We start from the raw sequence: 18,402 nt of genomic DNA, 5'->3' as shown, positions 1-18,402 counted from the left end.
GCGCTGGTTACTCTGCTGTGCTTAAAATTTCTTTTTTGGTTTGCTACAATGCCTTTTCTGAAACGTTGTCTCCTTCTGCTGGAACACTGACTTCTTTCATTTAATGCCTGCAGACTATAAAAGAGAACCCAACCCAAAAAGTTTGGTTGATTAGTCTGTGGCATTCTGTTAAACTGTTGCTTATGGCGGTCTCTGTGAGCTTCTCAGCGACATTCAGCCAGCCAGGTATCCTGCCTGCAGTAGATGGAATGTGGCAATGGAACGCTGGCTGCGCGTGTCATAATAGGCTCTGAGCCTTTATATACCTGTGCACAGCAGCAGCCACCTTCAGTCTGCTGCTGGACAGCCAGCAGCAGCAGCAGCAGGAGAGGTATGTAATCAGGAGCCCTCCTGCTAAGGGTAGACAGCTGCTCGTTCCACCCCACCCCCCGCCTTAATTGGTTCTCCTCCCTTCCAACGGTGTTGAGGCGGGTGGGAACAGCAGGGGGTGAAGGTGCTGTGTTTAAAGAGGTGGAGTTATGCAGATCTAAAACGCGTGGATTGCAGCAGCAGCAAGCCGAAAAGTGCAGGCATGTAAGGGATCTAGAGGTTGACAACATGTCTTCTTAACGGGAGTCCAGGAGCTCATCTCCACAAATGGACTTTTCAGGATCCTTGGGTGGCTCCGTAGTTTGAAACCAATTCTGGTTATCGCTTCTCGGCCTTTTGGCTAAGATCAAGTGTAGTATCTGTTCTTATCAGTTTAATATCTGATACGTCCCCTATCTGGGGACCATATATTAAATGGATTTTTAGAACAGGGAGATGGAAAAAGAGCTTGCTCTGTCCACTCCACGCATTGACCTGGTATTGCAGTATCTCCAGGACCGGTGCACCCCTTCTTTAATGCAGTTTCTAAAATCAGAAAGAATTGAATTCAATGTTTTTTGTTCATTTTGCTTGTTTGTCGGATTTTGGGATGGACTCTTTGGCTTTGCTTTTCTTCTCCTCATTGGATTTTTCATGTTCAAAGTTGCAGAAGCCAGATTACAAGCTCATTTTGGTTCAACTTCAGCAACTGTGCATTGCATTGCCATGTAATGTGATGCAATGCTATCTTTCTAGCTCTCCCTTTTTACTTCCTTTTGGATAAACAGACATATTAGGCAAGCATTTTGGAGCTTTCACCTAAATAACTACAGGTGGTGAGATAAGCTGCACAATATAATTGACCTTTCAGTATATTGTTGCACACACACCATCTATTTAGCAAATGCCCTTGTTATCAAAAGCAGCCTTTTAAACTCACCTGAGCTAACAGGTATGTGCGCTGGTTACTCTGCTGCGCTTAAAATTTCTTTTTTGGTTTGCTACAATGCCTTTTCTGAAACGTTGTCTCCTTCTGCTGGAACACTGACTTCTTTCATTTAATGCCTGCAGACTATAAAAGAGAACCCAACCCAAAAAGTTTGGTTGATTAGTCTGTGGCATTCTGTTAAACTGTTGCTTATGGCGGTCTCTGTGAGCTTCTCAGCGACATTCAGCCAGCCAGGTATCCTGCCTGCAGTAGATGGAATGTGGCAATGGAACGCTGGCTGCGCGTGTCATAATAGGCTCTGAGCCTTTATATACCTGTGCACAGCAGCAGCCACCTTCAGTCTGCTGCTGGACAGCCAGCAGCAGCAGCAGCAGGAGAGGTATGTAATCAGGAGCCGTCCTGCTAAGGGTAGACAGCTGCTCGTTCCACCCCACCCCCCGCCTTAATTGGTTCTCCTCCCTTCCAACGTTGTTGAGGCGGGTGGGAACAGCAGGGGGTGAAGGTGCTGTGTTTAAAGAGGTGGAGTTATGCAGATCTAAAACGCGTGGATTGCAGCAGCAGCAAGCCGAAAAGTGCAGGCATGTAAGGGATCTAGAGGTTGACAACATGTCTTCTTAACGGGAGTCCAGGAGCTCATCTCCACAAATGGACTTTTCAGGATCCTTGGGTGGCTCCGTAGTTTGAAACCAATTCTGGTTATCGCTTCTCGGCCTTTTGGCTAAGATCAAGTGTAGTATCTGTTCTTATCAGTTTAATATCTGATACGTCCCCTATCTGGGACCATATATTAAATGGATTTTTAGAACAGGGAGATGGAAAAAGAGCTTGCTCTGTCCACTCCACGCATTGACCTGGTATTGCAGTATCTCCAGGACCGGTGCACCCCTTCTTTAATGCAGTTTCTAAAATCAGAAAGAATTGAATTCAATGTTTTTTGTTCATTTTGCTTGTTTGTCGGATTTTGGGATGGACTCTTTGGCTTTGCTTTTCTTCTCCTCATTGGATTTTTCATGTTCAAAGTTGCAGAAGCCAGATTACAAGCTCATTTTGGTTCAACTTCAGCAACTGTGCATTGCATTGCCATGTAATGTGATGCAATGCTATCTTTCTAGCTCTCCCTTTTTACTTCCTTTTGGATAAACAGACATATTAGGCAAGCATTTTGGAGCTTTCACCTAAATAACTACAGGTGGTGAGATAAGCTGCACAATATAATTGACCTTTCAGTATATTGTTGCACACACACCATCTATTTAGCAAATGCCCTTGTTATCAACAGCAGCCTTTTAAACTCACCTGAGCTAACAGGTATGTGCGCTGGTTACTCTGCTGCGCTTAAAATTTCTTTTTTGGTTTGCTACAATGCCTTTTCTGAAACGTTGTCTCCTTCTGCTGGAACACTGACTTCTTTCATTTAATGCCTGCAGACTATAAAAGAGAACCCAACCCAAAAAGTTTGGTTGATTAGTCTGTGGCATTCTGTTAAACTGTTGCTTATGGCGGTCTCTGTGAGCTTCTCAGCGACATTCAGCCAGCCAGGTATCCTGCCTGCAGTAGATGGAATGTGGCAATGGAACGCTGGCTGCGCGTGTCATAATAGGCTCTGAGCCTTTATATACCTGTGCACAGCAGCAGCCACCTTCAGTCTGCTGCTGGACAGCCAGCAGCAGCAGCAGCAGGAGAGGTATGTAATCAGGAGCCCTCCTGCTAAGGGTAGACAGCTGCTCGTTCCACCCCACCCCCCGCCTTAATTGGTTCTCCTCCCTTCCAACGGTGTTGAGGCGGGTGGGAACAGCAGGGGGTGAAGGTGCTGTGTTTAAAGAGGTGGAGTTATGCAGATCTAAAACGCGTGGATTGCAGCAGCAGCAAGCCGAAAAGTGCAGGCATGTAAGGGATCTAGAGGTTGACAACATGTCTTCTTAACGGGAGTCCAGGAGCTCATCTCCACAAATGGACTTTTCAGGATCCTTGGGTGGCTCCGTAGTTTGAAACCAATTCTGGTTATCGCTTCTCGGCCTTTTGGCTAAGATCAAGTGTAGTATCTGTTCTTATCAGTTTAATATCTGATACGTCCCCTATCTGGGGACCATATATTAAATGGATTTTTAGAACAGGGAGATGGAAAAAGAGCTTGCTCTGTCCACTCCACGCATTGACCTGGTATTGCAGTATCTCCAGGACCGGTGCACCCCTTCTTTAATGCAGTTTCTAAAATCAGAAAGAATTGAATTCAATGTTTTTTGTTCATTTTGCTTGTTTGTCGGATTTTGGGATGGACTCTTTGGCTTTGCTTTTCTTCTCCTCATTGGATTTTTCATGTTCAAAGTTGCAGAAGCCAGATTACAAGCTCATTTTGGTTCAACTTCAGCAACTGTGCATTGCATTGCCATGTAATGTGATGCAATGCTATCTTTCTAGCTCTCCCTTTTTACTTCCTTTTGGATAAACAGACATATTAGGCAAGCATTTTGGAGCTTTCACCTAAATAACTACAGGTGGTGAGATATGCTGCACAATATAATTGACCTTTCAGTATATTGTTGCACACACACCATCTATTTAGCAAATGCCCTTGTTATCAACAGCAGCCTTTTAAACTCACCTGAGCTAACAGGTATGTGCGCTGGTTACTCTGCTGCGCTTAAAATTTCTTTTTTGGTTTGCTACAATGCCTTTTCTGAAACGTTGTCTCCTTCTGCTGGAACACTGACTTCTTTCATTTAATGCCTGCAGACTACAAAAGAGAACCCAACCCAAAAAGTTTGGTTGATTAGTCTGTGGCATTCTGTTAAACTGTTGCTTATGGCGGTCTCTGTGAGCTTCTCAGCGACATTCAGCCAGCCAGGTATCCTGCCTGCAGTAGATGGAATGTGGCAATGGAACGCTGGCTGCGCGTGTCATAATAGGCTCTGAGCCTTTATATACCTGTGCACAGCAGCAGCCACCTTCAGTCTGCTGCTGGACAGCCAGCAGCAGCAGCAGCAGGAGAGGTATGTAATCAGGAGCCCTCCTGCTAAGGGTAGACAGCTGCTCGTTCCACCCCACCCCCCGCCTTAATTGGTTCTCCTCCCTTCCAACGGTGTTGAGGCGGGTGGGAACAGCAGGGGGTGAAGGTGCTGTGTTTAAAGAGGTGGAGTTATGCAGATCTAAAACGCGTGGATTGCAGCAGCAGCAAGCCGAAAAGTGCAGGCATGTAAGGGATCTAGAGGTTGACAACATGTCTTCTTAACGGGAGTCCAGGAGCTCATCTCCACAAATGGACTTTTCAGGATCCTTGGGTGGCTCCGTAGTTTGAAACCAATTCTGGTTATCGCTTCTCGGCCTTTTGGCTAAGATCAAGTGTAGTATCTGTTCTTATCAGTTTAATATCTGATACGTCCCCTATCTGGGGACCATATATTAAATGGATTTTTAGAACAGGGAGATGGAAAAAGAGCTTGCTCTGTCCACTCCACGCATTGACCTGGTATTGCAGTATCTCCAGGACCAGTGCACCCCTTCTTTAATACAGTTTCTAAAATCAGAAAGAATTGAATTCAATGTTTTTTGTTCATTTTGCTTGTTTGTCGGATTTTGGGATGGACTCTTTGGCTTTGCTTTTCTTCTCCTCATTGGATTTTTCATGTTCAAAGTTGCAGAAGCCAGATTACAAGCTCATTTTGGTTCAACTTCAGCAACTGTGCATTGCATTGCCATGTAATGTGATGCAATGCTATCTTTCTAGCTCTCCCTTTTTACTTCCTTTTGGATAAACAGACATATTAGGCAAGCATTTTGGAGCTTTCACCTAAATAACTACAGGTGGTGAGATAAGCTGCACAATATAATTGACCTTTCAGTATATTGTTGCACACACACCATCTATTTAGCAAATGCCCTTGTTATCAACAGCAGCCTTTTAAACTCACCTGAGCTAACAGGTATGTGCGCTGGTTACTCTGCTGCGCTTAAAATTTCTTTTTTGGTTTGCTACAATGCCTTTTCTGAAACGTTGTCTCCTTCTGCTGGAACACTGACTTCTTTCATTTAATGCCTGCAGACTATAAAAGAGAACCCAACCCAAAAAGTTTGGTTGATTAGTCTGTGGCATTCTGTTAAACTGTTGCTTATGGCGGTCTCTGTGAGCTTCTCAGCGACATTCAGCCAGCCAGGTATCCTGCCTGCAGTAGATGGAATGTGGCAATGGAACGCTGGCTGCGCGTGTCATAATAGGCTCTGAGCCTTTATATACCTGTGCACAGCAGCAGCCACCTTCAGTCTGCTGCTGGACAGCCAGCAGCAGCAGCAGCAGGAGAGGTATGTAATCAGGAGCCCTCCTGCTAAGGGTAGACAGCTGCTCGTTCCACCCCACCCCCCGCCTTAATTGGTTCTCCTCCCTTCCAACGGTGTTGAGGCGGGTGGGAACAGCAGGGGGTGAAGGTGCTGTGTTTAAAGAGGTGGAGTTATGCAGATCTAAAACGCGTGGATTGCAGCAGCAGCAAGCCGAAAAGTGCAGGCATGTAAGGGATCTAGAGGTTGACAACATGTCTTCTTAACGGGAGTCCAGGAGCTCATCTCCACAAATGGACTTTTCAGGATCCTTGGGTGGCTCCGTAGTTTGAAACCAATTCTGGTTATCGCTTCTCGGCCTTTTGGCTAAGATCAAGTGTAGTATCTGTTCTTATCAGTTTAATATCTGATACGTCCCCTATCTGGGGACCATATATTAAATGGATTTTTAGAACAGGGAGATGGAAAAAGAGCTTGCTCTGTCCACTCCACGCATTGACCTGGTATTGCAGTATCTCCAGGACCGGTGCACCCCTTCTTTAATGCAGTTTCTAAAATCAGAAAGAATTGAATTCAATGTTTTTTGTTCATTTTGCTTGTTTGTCGGATTTTGGGATGGACTCTTTGGCTTTGCTTTTCTTCTCCTCATTGGATTTTTCATGTTCAAAGTTGCAGAAGCCAGATTACAAGCTCATTTTGGTTCAACTTCAGCAACTGTGCATTGCATTGCCATGTAATGTGATGCAATGCTATCTTTCTAGCTCTCCCTTTTTACTTCCTTTTGGATAAACAGACATATTAGGCAAGCATTTTGGAGCTTTCACCTAAATAACTACAGGTGGTGAGATAAGCTGCACAATATAATTGACCTTTCAGTATATTGTTGCACACACACCATCTATTTAGCAAATGCCCTTGTTATCAACAGCAGCCTTTTAAACTCACCTGAGCTAACAGGTATGTGCGCTGGTTACTCTGCTGCGCTTAAAATTTCTTTTTTGGTTTGCTACAATGCCTTTTCTGAAACGTTGTCTCCTTCTGCTGGAACACTGACTTCTTTCATTTAATGCCTGCAGACTATAAAAGAGAACCCAACCCAAAAAGTTTGGTTGATTAGTCTGTGGCATTCTGTTAAACTGTTGCTTATGGCGGTCTCTGTGAGCTTCTCAGCGACATTCAGCCAGCCAGGTATCCTGCCTGCAGTAGATGGAATGTGGCAATGGAACGCTGGCTGCGCGTGTCATAATAGGCTCTGAGCCTTTATATACCTGTGCACAGCAGCAGCCACCTTCAGTCTGCTGCTGGACAGCCAGCAGCAGCAGCAGCAGGAGAGGTATGTAATCAGGAGCCCTCCTGCTAAGGGTAGACAGCTGCTCGTTCCACCTCACCCCCCGCCTTAATTGGTTCTCCTCCCCTCCAACGGTGTTGAGGCGGGTGGGAACAGCAGGGGGTGAAGGTGCTGTGTTTAAAGAGGTGGAGTTATGCAGATCTAAAACGCGTGGATTGCAGCAGCAGCAAGCCGAAAAGTGCAGGCATGTAAGGGATCTAGAGGTTGACAAGATGTCTTCTTAACGGGAGTCCAGGAGCTCATCTCCACAAATGGACTTTTCAGGATCCTTGGGTGGCTCCGTAGTTTGAAACCAATTCTGGTTATCGCTTCTCGGCCTTTTGGCTAAGATCAAGTGTAGTATCTGTTCTTATCAGTTTAATATCTGATACGTCCCCTATCTGGGGACCATATATTAAATGGATTTTTAGAACAGGGAGATGGAAAAAGAGCTTGCTCTGTCCACTCCACGCATTGACCTGGTATTGCAGTATCTCCAGGACCGGTGCACCCCTTCTTTAATGCAGTTTCTAAAATCAGAAAGAATTGAATTCAATGTTTTTTGTTCATTTTGCTTGTTTGTCGGATTTTGGGATGGACTCTTTGGCTTTGCTTTTCTTCTCCTCATTGGATTTTTCATGTTCAAAGTTGCAGAAGCCAGATTACAAGCTCATTTTGGTTCAACTTCAGCAACTGTGCATTGCATTGCCATGTAATGTGATGCAATGCTATCTTTCTAGCTCTCCCTTTTTACTTCCTTTTGGATAAACAGACATATTAGGCAAGCATTTTGGAGCTTTCACCTAAATAACTACAGGTGGTGAGATAAGCTGCACAATATAATTGACCTTTCAGTATATTGTTGCACACACACCATCTATTTAGCAAATGCCCTTGTTATCAACAGCAGCCTTTTAAACTCACCTGAGCTAACAGGTATGTGCGCTGGTTACTCTGCTGCGCTTAAAATTTCTTTTTTGGTTTGCTACAATGCCTTTTCTGAAACGTTGTCTCCTTCTGCTGGAACACTGACTTCTTTCATTTAATGCCTGCAGACTATAAAAGAGAACCCAACCCAAAAAGTTTGGTTGATTAGTCTGTGGCATTCTGTTAAACTGTTGCTTATGGAGGTCTCTGTGAGCTTCTCAGCGACATTCAGCCAGCCAGGTATCCTGCCTGCAGTAGATGGAATGTGGCAATGGAACGCTGGCTGCGCGTGTCATAATAGGCTCTGAGCCTTTATATACCTGTGCACAGCAGCAGCCACCTTCAGTCTGCTGCTGGACAGCCAGCAGCAGCAGCAGGAGAGGTATGTAATCAGGAGCCCTCCTGCTAAGGGTAGACAGCTGCTCATTCCACCCCACCCCCCGCCTTAATTGGTTCTCCTCCCTTCCAACGGTGTTGAGGCGGGTGGGAACAGCAGGGGGTGAAGGTGCTGTGTTTAAAGAGGTGGAGTTATGCAGATCTAAAACGCGTGGATTGCAGCAGCAGCAAGCCGAAAAGTGCAGGCATGTAAGGGATCTAGAGGTTGACAACATGTCTTCTTAACGGGAGTCCAGGAGCTCATCTCCACAAATGGACTTTTCAGGATCCTTGGGTGGCTCCGTAGTTTGAAACCAATTCTGGTTATCGCTTCTCGGCCTTTTGGCTAAGATCAAGTGTAGTATCTGTTCTTATCAGTTTAATATCTGATACGTCCCCTATCTGGGGACCATATATTAAATGGATTTTTAGAACAGGGAGATGGAAAAAGAGCTTGCTCTGTCCACTCCACGCATTGACCTGGTATTGCAGTATCTCCAGGACCGGTGCACCCCTTCTTTAATGCAGTTTCTAAAATCAGAAAGAATTGAATTCAATGTTTTTTGTTCATTTTGCTTGTTTGTCGGATTTTGGGATGGACTCTTTGGCTTTGCTTTTCTTCTCCTCATTGGATTTTTCATGTTCAAAGTTGCAGAAGCCAGATTACAAGCTCATTTTGGTTCAACTTCAGCAACTGTGCATTGCATTGCCATGTAATGTGATGCAATGCTATCTTTCTAGCTCTCCCTTTTTACTTCCTTTTGGATAAACAGACATATTAGGCAAGCATTTTGGAGCTTTCACCTAAATAACTACAGGTGGTGAGATAAGCTGCACAATATAATTGACCTTTCAGTATATTGTTGCACACACACCATCTATTTAGCAAATGCCCTTGTTATCAACAGCAGCCTTTTAAACTCACCTGAGCTAACAGGTATGTGCGCTGGTTACTCTGCTGCGCTTAAAATTTCTTTTTTGGTTTGCTACAATGCCTTTTCTGAAACGTTGTCTCCTTCTGCTGGAACACTGACTTCTTTCATTTAATGCCTGCAGACTATAAAAGAGAACCCAACCCAAAAAGTTTGGTTGATTAGTCTGTGGCATTCTGTTAAACTGTTGCTTATGGCGGTCTCTGTGAGCTTCTCAGCGACATTCAGCCAGCCAGGTATCCTGCCTGCAGTAGATGGAATGTGGCAATGGAACGCTGGCTGCGCGTGTCATAATAGGCTCTGAGCCTTTATATACCTGTGCACAGCAGCAGCCACCTTCAGTCTGCTGCTGGACAGCCAGCAGCAGCAGCAGCAGGAGAGGTATGTAATCAGGAGCCCTCCTGCTAAGGGTAGACAGCTGCTCGTTCCACCCCACCCCCCGCCTTAATTGGTTCTCCTCCCTTCCAACGGTGTTGAGGCGGGTGGGAACAGCAGGGGGTGAAGGTGCTGTGTTTAAAGAGGTGGAGTTATGCAGATCTAAAACGCGTGGATTGCAGCAGCAGCAAGCCGAAAAGTGCAGGCATGTAAGGGATCTAGAGGTTGACAACATGTCTTCTTAACGGGAGTCCAGGAGCTCATCTCCACAAATGGACTTTTCAGGATCCTTGGGTGGCTCCGTAGTTTGAAACCAATTCTGGTTATCGCTTCTCGGCCTTTTGGCTAAGATCAAGTGTAGTATCTTTCGAAAAGGCGGTTTTGGATGTTGGCCGCCCTAGTAGATTGATACATTATGCACACTGGGGTTTAGGCGCTTGTTAGTACGCCAGGTGGCTAATATAGTCATCTGGTGGAAAGCATGGCCCCCCAGGATCGACGCCATTGGGCCGGGAAAGATCGAAAGCCCGAAGTGTGAAGTGCCCCAGGAGTGGTGACCCTGGGGTGCCTTAACTCACTGGGATTGGGAACCCCACTTGAGTTTATGGCACATTTGCACAAGCACTTCAAATTTTCTTTCTTCGCACACACCCTTATTCCGGGCCTTCTGGCCTTAGGATGGGGAATTTTTCAATTCCCGGTCGAAGGTCCGGGCAGTATTATACTGTGAAACCTTCACTATTTATTTAATTTCTTTGTCACTGTGTGTCCACTTATTCACGTGTGTCACGTCCTACTAGGATTTTGTCGGGATGCGGTTCCCTTATGGGTTCCTCTCTTGGCAGGTCTAGGGGGGGAGTGTGTGGCCATCAGGTTCCGCTCCCCCCTGAACCCCCCTGGCTCTCCTCTTTCGGGAGGAGAGCGTTGTTGGCTCCGCTCTTCCGGGAGGGGAGCACAGTCTTTGGCTCCCAGTGCCTTGCTCGGGTGAGAACTCGGGCAGGTGCTGGGGGTAAGATTGGGTCGCCTCTGGCTTCGGCTGGAGGTGGCTTTTTGTCCCTGTTCCTCGCTGTGGCCTTTTGGCTCGGAGGGACGGGGAATAGTTTGGGGGACCCTTCTCCTTTTGGAGAGGGTTTCAAGAAGACCAGCATCCTAGTGCACTTTTTTTGTGGCACTTGTCACTTTTTTAAGCGCACTCGGGTTTTGTACACGAATTCGGGCTTTCGATAAAAAAAAAAAAAAAAAATCTGTTCTTATCAGTTTAATATCTGATACGTCCCCTATCTGGGGACCATATATTAAATGGATTTTTAGAACAGGGAGATGGAAAAAGAGCTTGCTCTGTCCACTCCACGCATTGACCTGGTATTGCAGTATCTCCAGGACCGGTGCACCCCTTCTTTAATGCAGTTTCTAAAATCAGAAAGAATTGAATTCAATGTTTTTTGTTCATTTTGCTTGTTTGTCGGATTTTGGGATGGACTCTTTGGCTTTGCTTTTCTTCTCCTCATTGGATTTTTCATGTTCAAAGTTGCAGAAGCCAGATTACAAGCTCATTTTGGTTCAACTTCAGCAACTGTGCATTGCATTGCCATGTAATGTGATGCAATGCTATCTTTCTAGCTCTCCCTTTTTACTTCCTTTTGGATAAACAGACATATTAGGCAAGCATTTTGGAGCTTTCACCTAAATAACTACAGGTGGTGAGATAAGCTGCACAATATAATTGACCTTTCAGTATATTGTTGCACACACACCATCTATTTAGCAAATGCCCTTGTTATCAACAGCAGCCTTTTAAACTCACCTGAGCTAACAGGTATGTGCGCTGGTTACTCTGCTGCGCTTAAAATTTCTTTTTTGGTTTGCTACAATGCCTTTTCTGAAACGTTGTCTCCTTCTGCTGGAACACTGACTTCTTTCATTTAATGCCTGCAGACTATAAAAGAGAACCCAACCCAAAAAGTTTGGTTGATTAGTCTGTGGCATTCTGTTAAACTGTTGCTTATGGAGGTCTCTGTGAGCTTCTCAGCGACATTCAGCCAGCCAGGTATCCTGCCTGCAGTAGATGGAATGTGGCAATGGAACGCTGGCTGCGCGTGTCATAATAGGCTCTGAGCCTTTATATACCTGTGCACAGCAGCAGCCACCTTCAGTCTGCTGCTGGACAGCCAGCAGCAGCAGCAGCAGGAGAGGTATGTAATCAGGAGCCCTCCTGCTAAGGGTAGACAGCTGCTCGTTCCACCCCACCCCCCGCCTTAATTGGTTCTCCTCCCTTCCAACGGTGTTGAGGCGGGTGGGAACAGCAGGGGGTGAAGGTGCTGTGTTTAAAGAGGTGGAGTTATGCAGATCTAAAACGCGTGGATTGCAGCAGCAGCAAGCCGAAAAGTGCAGGCATGTAAGGGATCTAGAGGTTGACAACATGTCTTCTTAACGGGAGTCCAGGAGCTCATCTCCACAAATGGACTTTTCAGGATCCTTGGGTGGCTCCGTAGTTTGAAACCAATTCTGGTTATCGCTTCTCGGCCTTTTGGCTAAGATCTAGTGTAGTATCTGTTCTTATCAGTTTAATATCTGATACGTCCCCTATCTGGGGACCATATATTAAATGGATTTTTAGAACAGGGAGATGGAAAAAGAGCTTGCTCTGTCCACTCCACGCATTGACCTGGTATTGCAGTATCTCCAGGACCGGTGCACCCCTTCTTTAATGCAGTTTCTAAAATCAGAAAGAATTGAATTCAATGTTTTTTGTTCATTTTGCTTGTTTGTCGGATTTTGGGATGGACTCTTTGGCTTTGCTTTTCTTCTCCTCATTGGATTTTTCATGTTCAAAGTTGCAGAAGCCAGATTACAAGCTCATTTTGGTTCAACTTCAGCAACTGTGCATTGCATTGCCATGTAATGTGATGCAATGCTATCTTTCTAGCTCTCCCTTTTTACTTCCTTTTGGATAAACAGACATATTAGGCAAGCATTTTGGAGCTTTCACCTAAATAACTACAGGTGGTGAGATAAGCTGCACAATATAATTGACCTTTCAGTATATTGTTGCACACACACCATCTATTTAGCAAATGCCCTTGTTATCAACAGCAGCCTTTTAAACTCACCTGAGCTAACAGGTATGTGCGCTGGTTACTCTGCTGCGCTTAAAATTTCTTTTTTGGTTTGCTACAATGCCTTTTCTGAAACGTTGTCTCCTTCTGCTGGAACACTGACTTCTTTCATTTAATGCCTGCAGACTATAAAAGAGAACCCAACCCAAAAAGTTTGGTTGATTAGTCTGTGGCATTCTGTTAAACTGTTGCTTATGGCGGTCTCTGTGAGCTTCTCAGCGACATTCAGCCAGCCAGGTATCCTGCCTGCAGTAGATGGAATGTGGCAATGGAACGCTGGCTGCGCGTGTCATAATAGGCTCTGAGCCTTTATATACCTGTGCACAGCAGCAGCCACCTTCAGTCTGCTGCTGGACAGCCAGCAGCAGCAGCAGCAGGAGAGGTATGTAATCAGGAGCCCTCCTGCTAAGGGTAGACAGCTGCTCGTTCCACCCCACCCCCCGCCTTAATTGGTTCTCCTCCCTTCCAACGGTGTTGAGGCGGGTGGGAACAGCAGGGGGTGAAGGTGCTGTGTTTAAAGAGGTGGAGTTATGCAGATCTAAAACGCGTGGATTGCAGCAGCAGCAAGCCGAAAAGTGCAGGCATGTAAGGGATCTAGAGGTTGACAACATGTCTTCTTAACGGGAGTCCAGGAGCTCATCTCCACAAATGGACTTTTCAGGATCCTTGGGTGGCTCCGTAGTTTGAAACCAATTCTGGTTATCGCTTCTCGGCCTTTTGGCTAAGATCAAGTGTAGTTTCTTTCGAAAAGGCGGTTTTGGATGTTGGCCGCCCTAGTAGATTGATACATTATGCACACTGGGGTTTAGGCGCTTGTTAGTACGCCAGGTGGCTAATATAGTCATCTGGTGGAAAGCATGGCCCCCCAGGATCGACGCCATTGGGCCGGGAAAGATCGAAAGCCCGAAGTGTGAAGTGCCCCAGGAGTGGTGACCCTGGGGTGCCTTAACTCACTGGGATTGGGAACCCCACTTGAGTTTATGGCACATTTGCACAAGCACTTCAAATTTTCTTTCTTCGCACACACCCTTATTCCGGGCCTTCTGGCCTTAGGATGGGGAATTTTTCAATTCCCGGTCGAAGGTCCGGGCAGTATTATACTGTGAAACCTTCACTATTTATTTAATTTCTTTGTCACTGTGTGTCCACTTATTCACGTGTGTCACGTCCTACTAGGATTTTGTCGGGATGCGGTTCCCTTATGGGTTCCTCTCTTGGCAGGTCTAGGGGGGGAGTGTGTGGCCATCAGGTTCCGCTCCCCCCTGAACCCCCCTGGCTCTCCTCTTTCGGGAGGAGAGCGTTGTTGGATCCCCTCTTCCGGGAGGGGAGCACAGTCTTTGGCTCCCAGTGCCTTGCTCGGGTGAGAACTCGGGCAGGTGCTGGGGGTAAGATTGGGTCGCCTCTGGCTTCGGCTGGAGGTGGCTTTTTGTCCCTGTTCCTCGCTGTGGCCTTTTGGCTCGGAGGGACGGGGAATGGTTTGGGGGACCCTTCTCCTTTTGGAGAGGGTTTCAAGAAGACCAGCATCCTAGTGCACTTTTTTTGTGGCACTTGTCACTTTTTTAAGCGCACTCGGGTTTTGTACACGAATTCGGGCTTTCGATAAAAAAAAAAAAAAAAAAATCTGTTCTTATCAGTTTAATATCTGATACGTCCCCTATCTGGGGACCATATATTAAATGGATTTTTAGAACAGGGAGATGGAAAAAGATCTTGCTCTGTCCACTCCACGCATTGACCTGGTATTGCAGTATCTCCAGGACCGGTGCACCCCTTCTTTAATGCAGTTTCTAAAATCAGAAAGAATTGAATTCAATGTTTTTTGTTCATTTTGCTTGTTTGTCGGATTTTGGGATGGACTCTTTGGCTTTGCTTTTCTTCTCCTCATTGGATTTTTCATGTTCAAAGTTGCAGAAGCCAGATTACAAGCTCATTTTGGTTCAACTTCAGCAACTGTGCATTGCATTGCCATGTAATGTGATGCAATGCTATCTTTCTAGCTCTCCCTTTTTACTTCCTTTTGGATAAACAGACATATTAGGCAAGCATTTTGGAGCTTTCACCTAAATAACTACAGGTGGTGAGATAAGCTGCACAATATAATTGACCTTTCAGTATATTGTTGCACACACACCATCTATTTAGCAAATGCCCTTGTTATCAACAGCAGCCTTTTAAACTCACCTGAGCTAACAGGTATGTGCGCTGGTTACTCTGCTGCGCTTAAAATTTCTTTTTTGGTTTGCTACAATGCCTTTTCTGAAACGTTGTCTCCTTCTGCTGGAACACTGACTTCTTTCATTTAATGCCTGCAGACTATAAAAGAGAACCCAACCCAAAAAGTTTGGTTGATTAGTCTGTGGCATTCTGTTAAACTGTTGCTTATGGAGGTCTCTGTGAGCTTCTCAGCGACATTCAGCCAGCCAGGTATCCTGCCTGCAGTAGATGGAATGTGGCAATGGAACGCTGGCTGCGCGTGTCATAATAGGCTCTGAGCCTTTATATACCTGTGCACAGCAGCAGCCACCTTCAGTCTGCTGCTGGACAGCCAGCAGCAGCAGCAGCAGGAGAGGTATGTAATCAGGAGCCCTCCTGCTAAGGGTAGACAGCTGCTCATTCCACCCCACCCCCCGCCTTAATTGGTTCTCCTCCCTTCCAACGGTGTTGAGGCGGGTGGGAACAGCAGGGGGTGAAGGTGCTGTGTTTAAAGAGGTGGAGTTATGCAGATCTAAAACGCGTGGATTGCAGCAGCAGCAAGCCGAAAAGTGCAGGCATGTAAGGGATCTAGAGGTTGACAACATGTCTTCTTAACGGGAGTCCAGGAGCTCATCTCCACAAATGGACTTTTCAGGATCCTTGGGTGGCTCCGTAGTTTGAAACCAATTCTGGTTATCGCTTCTCGGCCTTTTGGCTAAGATCAAGTGTAGTATCTGTTCTTATCAGTTTAATATCTGATACGTCCCCTATCTGGGGACCATATATTAAATGGATTTTTAGAACAGGGAGATGGAAAAAGAGCTTGCTCTGTCCACTCCACGCATTGACCTGGTATTGCAGTATCTCCAGGACCGGTGCACCCCTTCTTTAATGCAGTTTCTAAAATCAGAAAGAATTGAATTCAATGTTTTTTGTTCATTTTGCTTGTTTGTCGGATTTTGGGATGGACTCTTTGGCTTTGCTTTTCTTCTCCTCATTGGATTTTTCATGTTCAAAGTTGCAGAAGCCAGATTACAAGCTCATTTTGGTTCAACTTCAGCAACTGTGCATTGCATTGCCATGTAATGTGATGCAATGCTATCTTTCTAGCTCTCCCTTTTTACTTCCTTTTGGATAAACAGACATATTAGGCAAGCATTTTGGAGCTTTCACCTAAATAACTACAGGTGGTGAGATAAGCTGCACAATATAATTGACCTTTCAGTATATTGTTGCACACACACCATCTATTTAGCAAATGCCCTTGTTATCAACAGCAGCCTTTTAAACTCACCTGAGCTAACAGGTATGTGCGCTGGTTACTCTGCTGCGCTTAAAATTTCTTTTTTGGTTTGCTACAATGCCTTTTCTGAAACGTTGTCTCCTTCTGCTGGAACACTGACTTCTTTCATTTAATGCCTGCAGACTATAAAAGAGAACCCAACCCAAAAAGTTTGGTTGATTAGTCTGTGGCATTCTGTTAAACTGTTGCTTATGGAGGTCTCTGTGAGCTTCTCAGCGACATTCAGCCAGCCAGGTATCCTGCCTGCAGTAGATGGAATGTGGCAATGGAACGCTGGCTGCGCGTGTCATAATAGGCTCTGAGCCTTTATATACCTGTGCACAGCAGCAGCCACCTTCAGTCTGCTGCTGGACAGCCAGCAGCAGCAGCAGCAGGAGAGGTATGTAATCAGGAGCCCTCCTGCTAAGGGTAGACAGCTGCTCGTTCCACCCCACCCCCCGCCTTAATTGGTTCTCCTCCCTTCCAACGGTGTTGAGGCGGGTGGGAACAGCAGGGGGTGAAGGTGCTGTGTTTAAAGAGGTGGAGTTATGCAGATCTAAAACGCGTGGATTGCAGCAGCAGCAAGCCGAAAAGTGCAGGCATGTAAGGGATCTAGAGGTTGACAACATGTCTTCTTAACGGGAGTCCAGGAGCTCATCTCCACAAATGGACTTTTCAGGATCCTTGGGTGGCTCCGTAGTTTGAAACCAATTCTGGTTATCGCTTCTCGGCCTTTTGGCTAAGATCAAGTGTAGTATCTGTTCTTATCAGTTTAATATCTGATACGTCCCCTATCTGGGGACCATATATTAAATGGATTTTTAGAACAGGGAGATGGAAAAAGAGCTTGCTCTGTCCACTCCACGCATTGACCTGGTATTGCAGTATCTCCAGGACCGGTGCACCCCTTCTTTAATGCAGTTTCTAAAATCAGAAAGAATTGAATTCAATGTTTTGTGTTCATTTTGCTTGTTTGTCGGATTTTGGGATGGACTCTTTGGCTTTGCTTTTCTTCTCCTCATTGGATTTTTCATGTTCAAAGTTGCAGAAGCCAGATTACAAGCTCATTTTGGTTCAACTTCAGCAACTGTGCATTGCATTGCCATGTAATGTGATGCAATGCTATCTTTCTAGCTCTCCCTTTTTACTTCCTTTTGGATAAACAGACATATTAGGCAAGCATTTTGGAGCTTTCACCTAAATAACTACAGGTGGTGAGATAAGCTGCACAATATAATTGACCTTTCAGTATATTGTTGCACACACACCATCTATTTAGCAAATGCCCTTGTTATCAACAGCAGCCTTTTAAACTCACCTGAGCTAACAGGTATGTGCGCTGGTTACTCTGCTGCGCTTAAAATTTCTTTTTTGGTTTGCTACAATGCCTTTTCTGAAACGTTGTCTCCTTCTGCTGGAACACTGACTTCTTTCATTTAATGCCTGCAGACTATAAAAGAGAACCCAACCCAAAAAGTTTGGTTGATTAGTCTGTGGCATTCTGTTAAACTGTTGCTTATGGCGGTCTCTGTGAGCTTCTCAGCGACATTCAGCCAGCCAGGTATCCTGCCTGCAGTAGATGGAATGTGGCAATGGAACGCTGGCTGCGCGTGTCATAATAGGCTCTGAGCCTTTATATACCTGTGCACAGCAGCAGCCACCTTCAGTCTGCTGCTGGACAGCCAGCAGCAGCAGCAGCAGGAGAGGTATGTAATCAGGAGCCCTCCTGCTAAGGGTAGACAGCTGCTCGTTCCACCCCACCCCCCGCCTTAATTGGTTCTCCTCCCTTCCAACGGTGTTGAGGCGGGTGGGAACAGCAGGGGGTGAAGGTGCTGTGTTTAAAGAGGTGGAGTTATGCAGATCTAAAACGCGTGGATTGCAGCAGCAGCAAGCCGAAAAGTGCAGGCATGTAAGGGATCTAGAGGTTGACAACATGTCTTCTTAACGGGAGTCCAGGAGCTCATCTCCACAAATGGACTTTTCAGGATCCTTGGGTGGCTCCGTAGTTTGAAACCAATTCTGGTTATCGCTTCTCGGCCTTTTGGCTAAGATCAAGTGTAGTATCTGTTCTTATCAGTTTAATATCTGATACGTCCCCTATCTGGGGACCATATATTAAATGGATTTTTAGAACAGGGAGATGGAAAAAGAGCTTGCTCTGTCCACTCCACGCATTGACCTGGTATTGCAGTATCTCCAGGACCGGTGCACCCCTTCTTTAATGCAGTTTCTAAAATCAGAAAGAATTGAATTCAATGTTTTTTGTTCATTTTGCTTGTTTGTCGGATTTTGGGATGGACTCTTTGGCT

At 45.7% G+C, this 18,402-nt stretch overlaps 13 non-coding genes and 1 pseudogene across 13 annotated transcripts; all 14 read left to right on the top strand.

Annotated features, from left to right (window-relative positions):
• Positions 1–689: 689 nt before the first annotated feature.
• Positions 690–880, top strand: LOC141212879 (U2 spliceosomal RNA). Its single transcript, XR_012282463.1, has one exon. It is a non-coding gene; the product is annotated as a U2 spliceosomal RNA (small nuclear RNA).
• Positions 881–1,995: 1,115 nt separating this feature from the next.
• LOC141213133 (U2 spliceosomal RNA) lies at positions 1,996–2,185 on the top strand. The gene has a single exon (XR_012282710.1). It is a non-coding gene; the product is annotated as a U2 spliceosomal RNA (small nuclear RNA).
• Positions 2,186–3,300: 1,115 nt separating this feature from the next.
• On the top strand, positions 3,301–3,491 carry LOC141212878 (U2 spliceosomal RNA). The gene has a single exon (XR_012282462.1). It is a non-coding gene; the product is annotated as a U2 spliceosomal RNA (small nuclear RNA).
• A 1,115-nt stretch (positions 3,492–4,606) lies between these two features.
• On the top strand, positions 4,607–4,797 carry LOC141213063 (U2 spliceosomal RNA). Its single transcript, XR_012282641.1, has one exon. It is a non-coding gene; the product is annotated as a U2 spliceosomal RNA (small nuclear RNA).
• A 1,115-nt stretch (positions 4,798–5,912) lies between these two features.
• LOC141212877 (U2 spliceosomal RNA) lies at positions 5,913–6,103 on the top strand. The gene has a single exon (XR_012282461.1). It is a non-coding gene; the product is annotated as a U2 spliceosomal RNA (small nuclear RNA).
• Positions 6,104–7,218: 1,115 nt separating this feature from the next.
• Positions 7,219–7,409, top strand: LOC141212876 (U2 spliceosomal RNA). The gene has a single exon (XR_012282460.1). It is a non-coding gene; the product is annotated as a U2 spliceosomal RNA (small nuclear RNA).
• Positions 7,410–8,521: 1,112 nt separating this feature from the next.
• On the top strand, positions 8,522–8,712 carry LOC141212875 (U2 spliceosomal RNA). The gene has a single exon (XR_012282459.1). It is a non-coding gene; the product is annotated as a U2 spliceosomal RNA (small nuclear RNA).
• Positions 8,713–9,827: 1,115 nt separating this feature from the next.
• On the top strand, positions 9,828–9,919 carry LOC141213249 (U2 spliceosomal RNA; annotated as a pseudogene).
• A 794-nt stretch (positions 9,920–10,713) lies between these two features.
• On the top strand, positions 10,714–10,898 carry LOC141213199 (U2 spliceosomal RNA). Its single transcript, XR_012282756.1, has one exon. It is a non-coding gene; the product is annotated as a U2 spliceosomal RNA (small nuclear RNA).
• A 1,115-nt stretch (positions 10,899–12,013) lies between these two features.
• Positions 12,014–12,204, top strand: LOC141213112 (U2 spliceosomal RNA). The gene has a single exon (XR_012282689.1). It is a non-coding gene; the product is annotated as a U2 spliceosomal RNA (small nuclear RNA).
• A 2,001-nt stretch (positions 12,205–14,205) lies between these two features.
• LOC141213218 (U2 spliceosomal RNA) lies at positions 14,206–14,391 on the top strand. Its single transcript, XR_012282770.1, has one exon. It is a non-coding gene; the product is annotated as a U2 spliceosomal RNA (small nuclear RNA).
• A 1,115-nt stretch (positions 14,392–15,506) lies between these two features.
• LOC141212873 (U2 spliceosomal RNA) lies at positions 15,507–15,697 on the top strand. Its single transcript, XR_012282457.1, has one exon. It is a non-coding gene; the product is annotated as a U2 spliceosomal RNA (small nuclear RNA).
• A 1,115-nt stretch (positions 15,698–16,812) lies between these two features.
• LOC141212872 (U2 spliceosomal RNA) lies at positions 16,813–17,003 on the top strand. Its single transcript, XR_012282456.1, has one exon. It is a non-coding gene; the product is annotated as a U2 spliceosomal RNA (small nuclear RNA).
• A 1,115-nt stretch (positions 17,004–18,118) lies between these two features.
• Positions 18,119–18,309, top strand: LOC141212871 (U2 spliceosomal RNA). The gene has a single exon (XR_012282455.1). It is a non-coding gene; the product is annotated as a U2 spliceosomal RNA (small nuclear RNA).
• Positions 18,310–18,402: the final 93 nt, after the last annotated feature.

Source organism: Phyllobates terribilis, unplaced genomic scaffold, assembly GCF_046119375.1.
Source record: "Phyllobates terribilis strain yellow unplaced genomic scaffold, ASM4611937v1 Scaffold_187__1_contigs__length_3656778, whole genome shotgun sequence".
In the NCBI taxonomy this organism is placed as follows: Eukaryota; Metazoa; Chordata; class Amphibia; order Anura; family Dendrobatidae; genus Phyllobates; species Phyllobates terribilis.
This window is presented reverse-complemented; position numbering and strand designations above follow the sequence as displayed.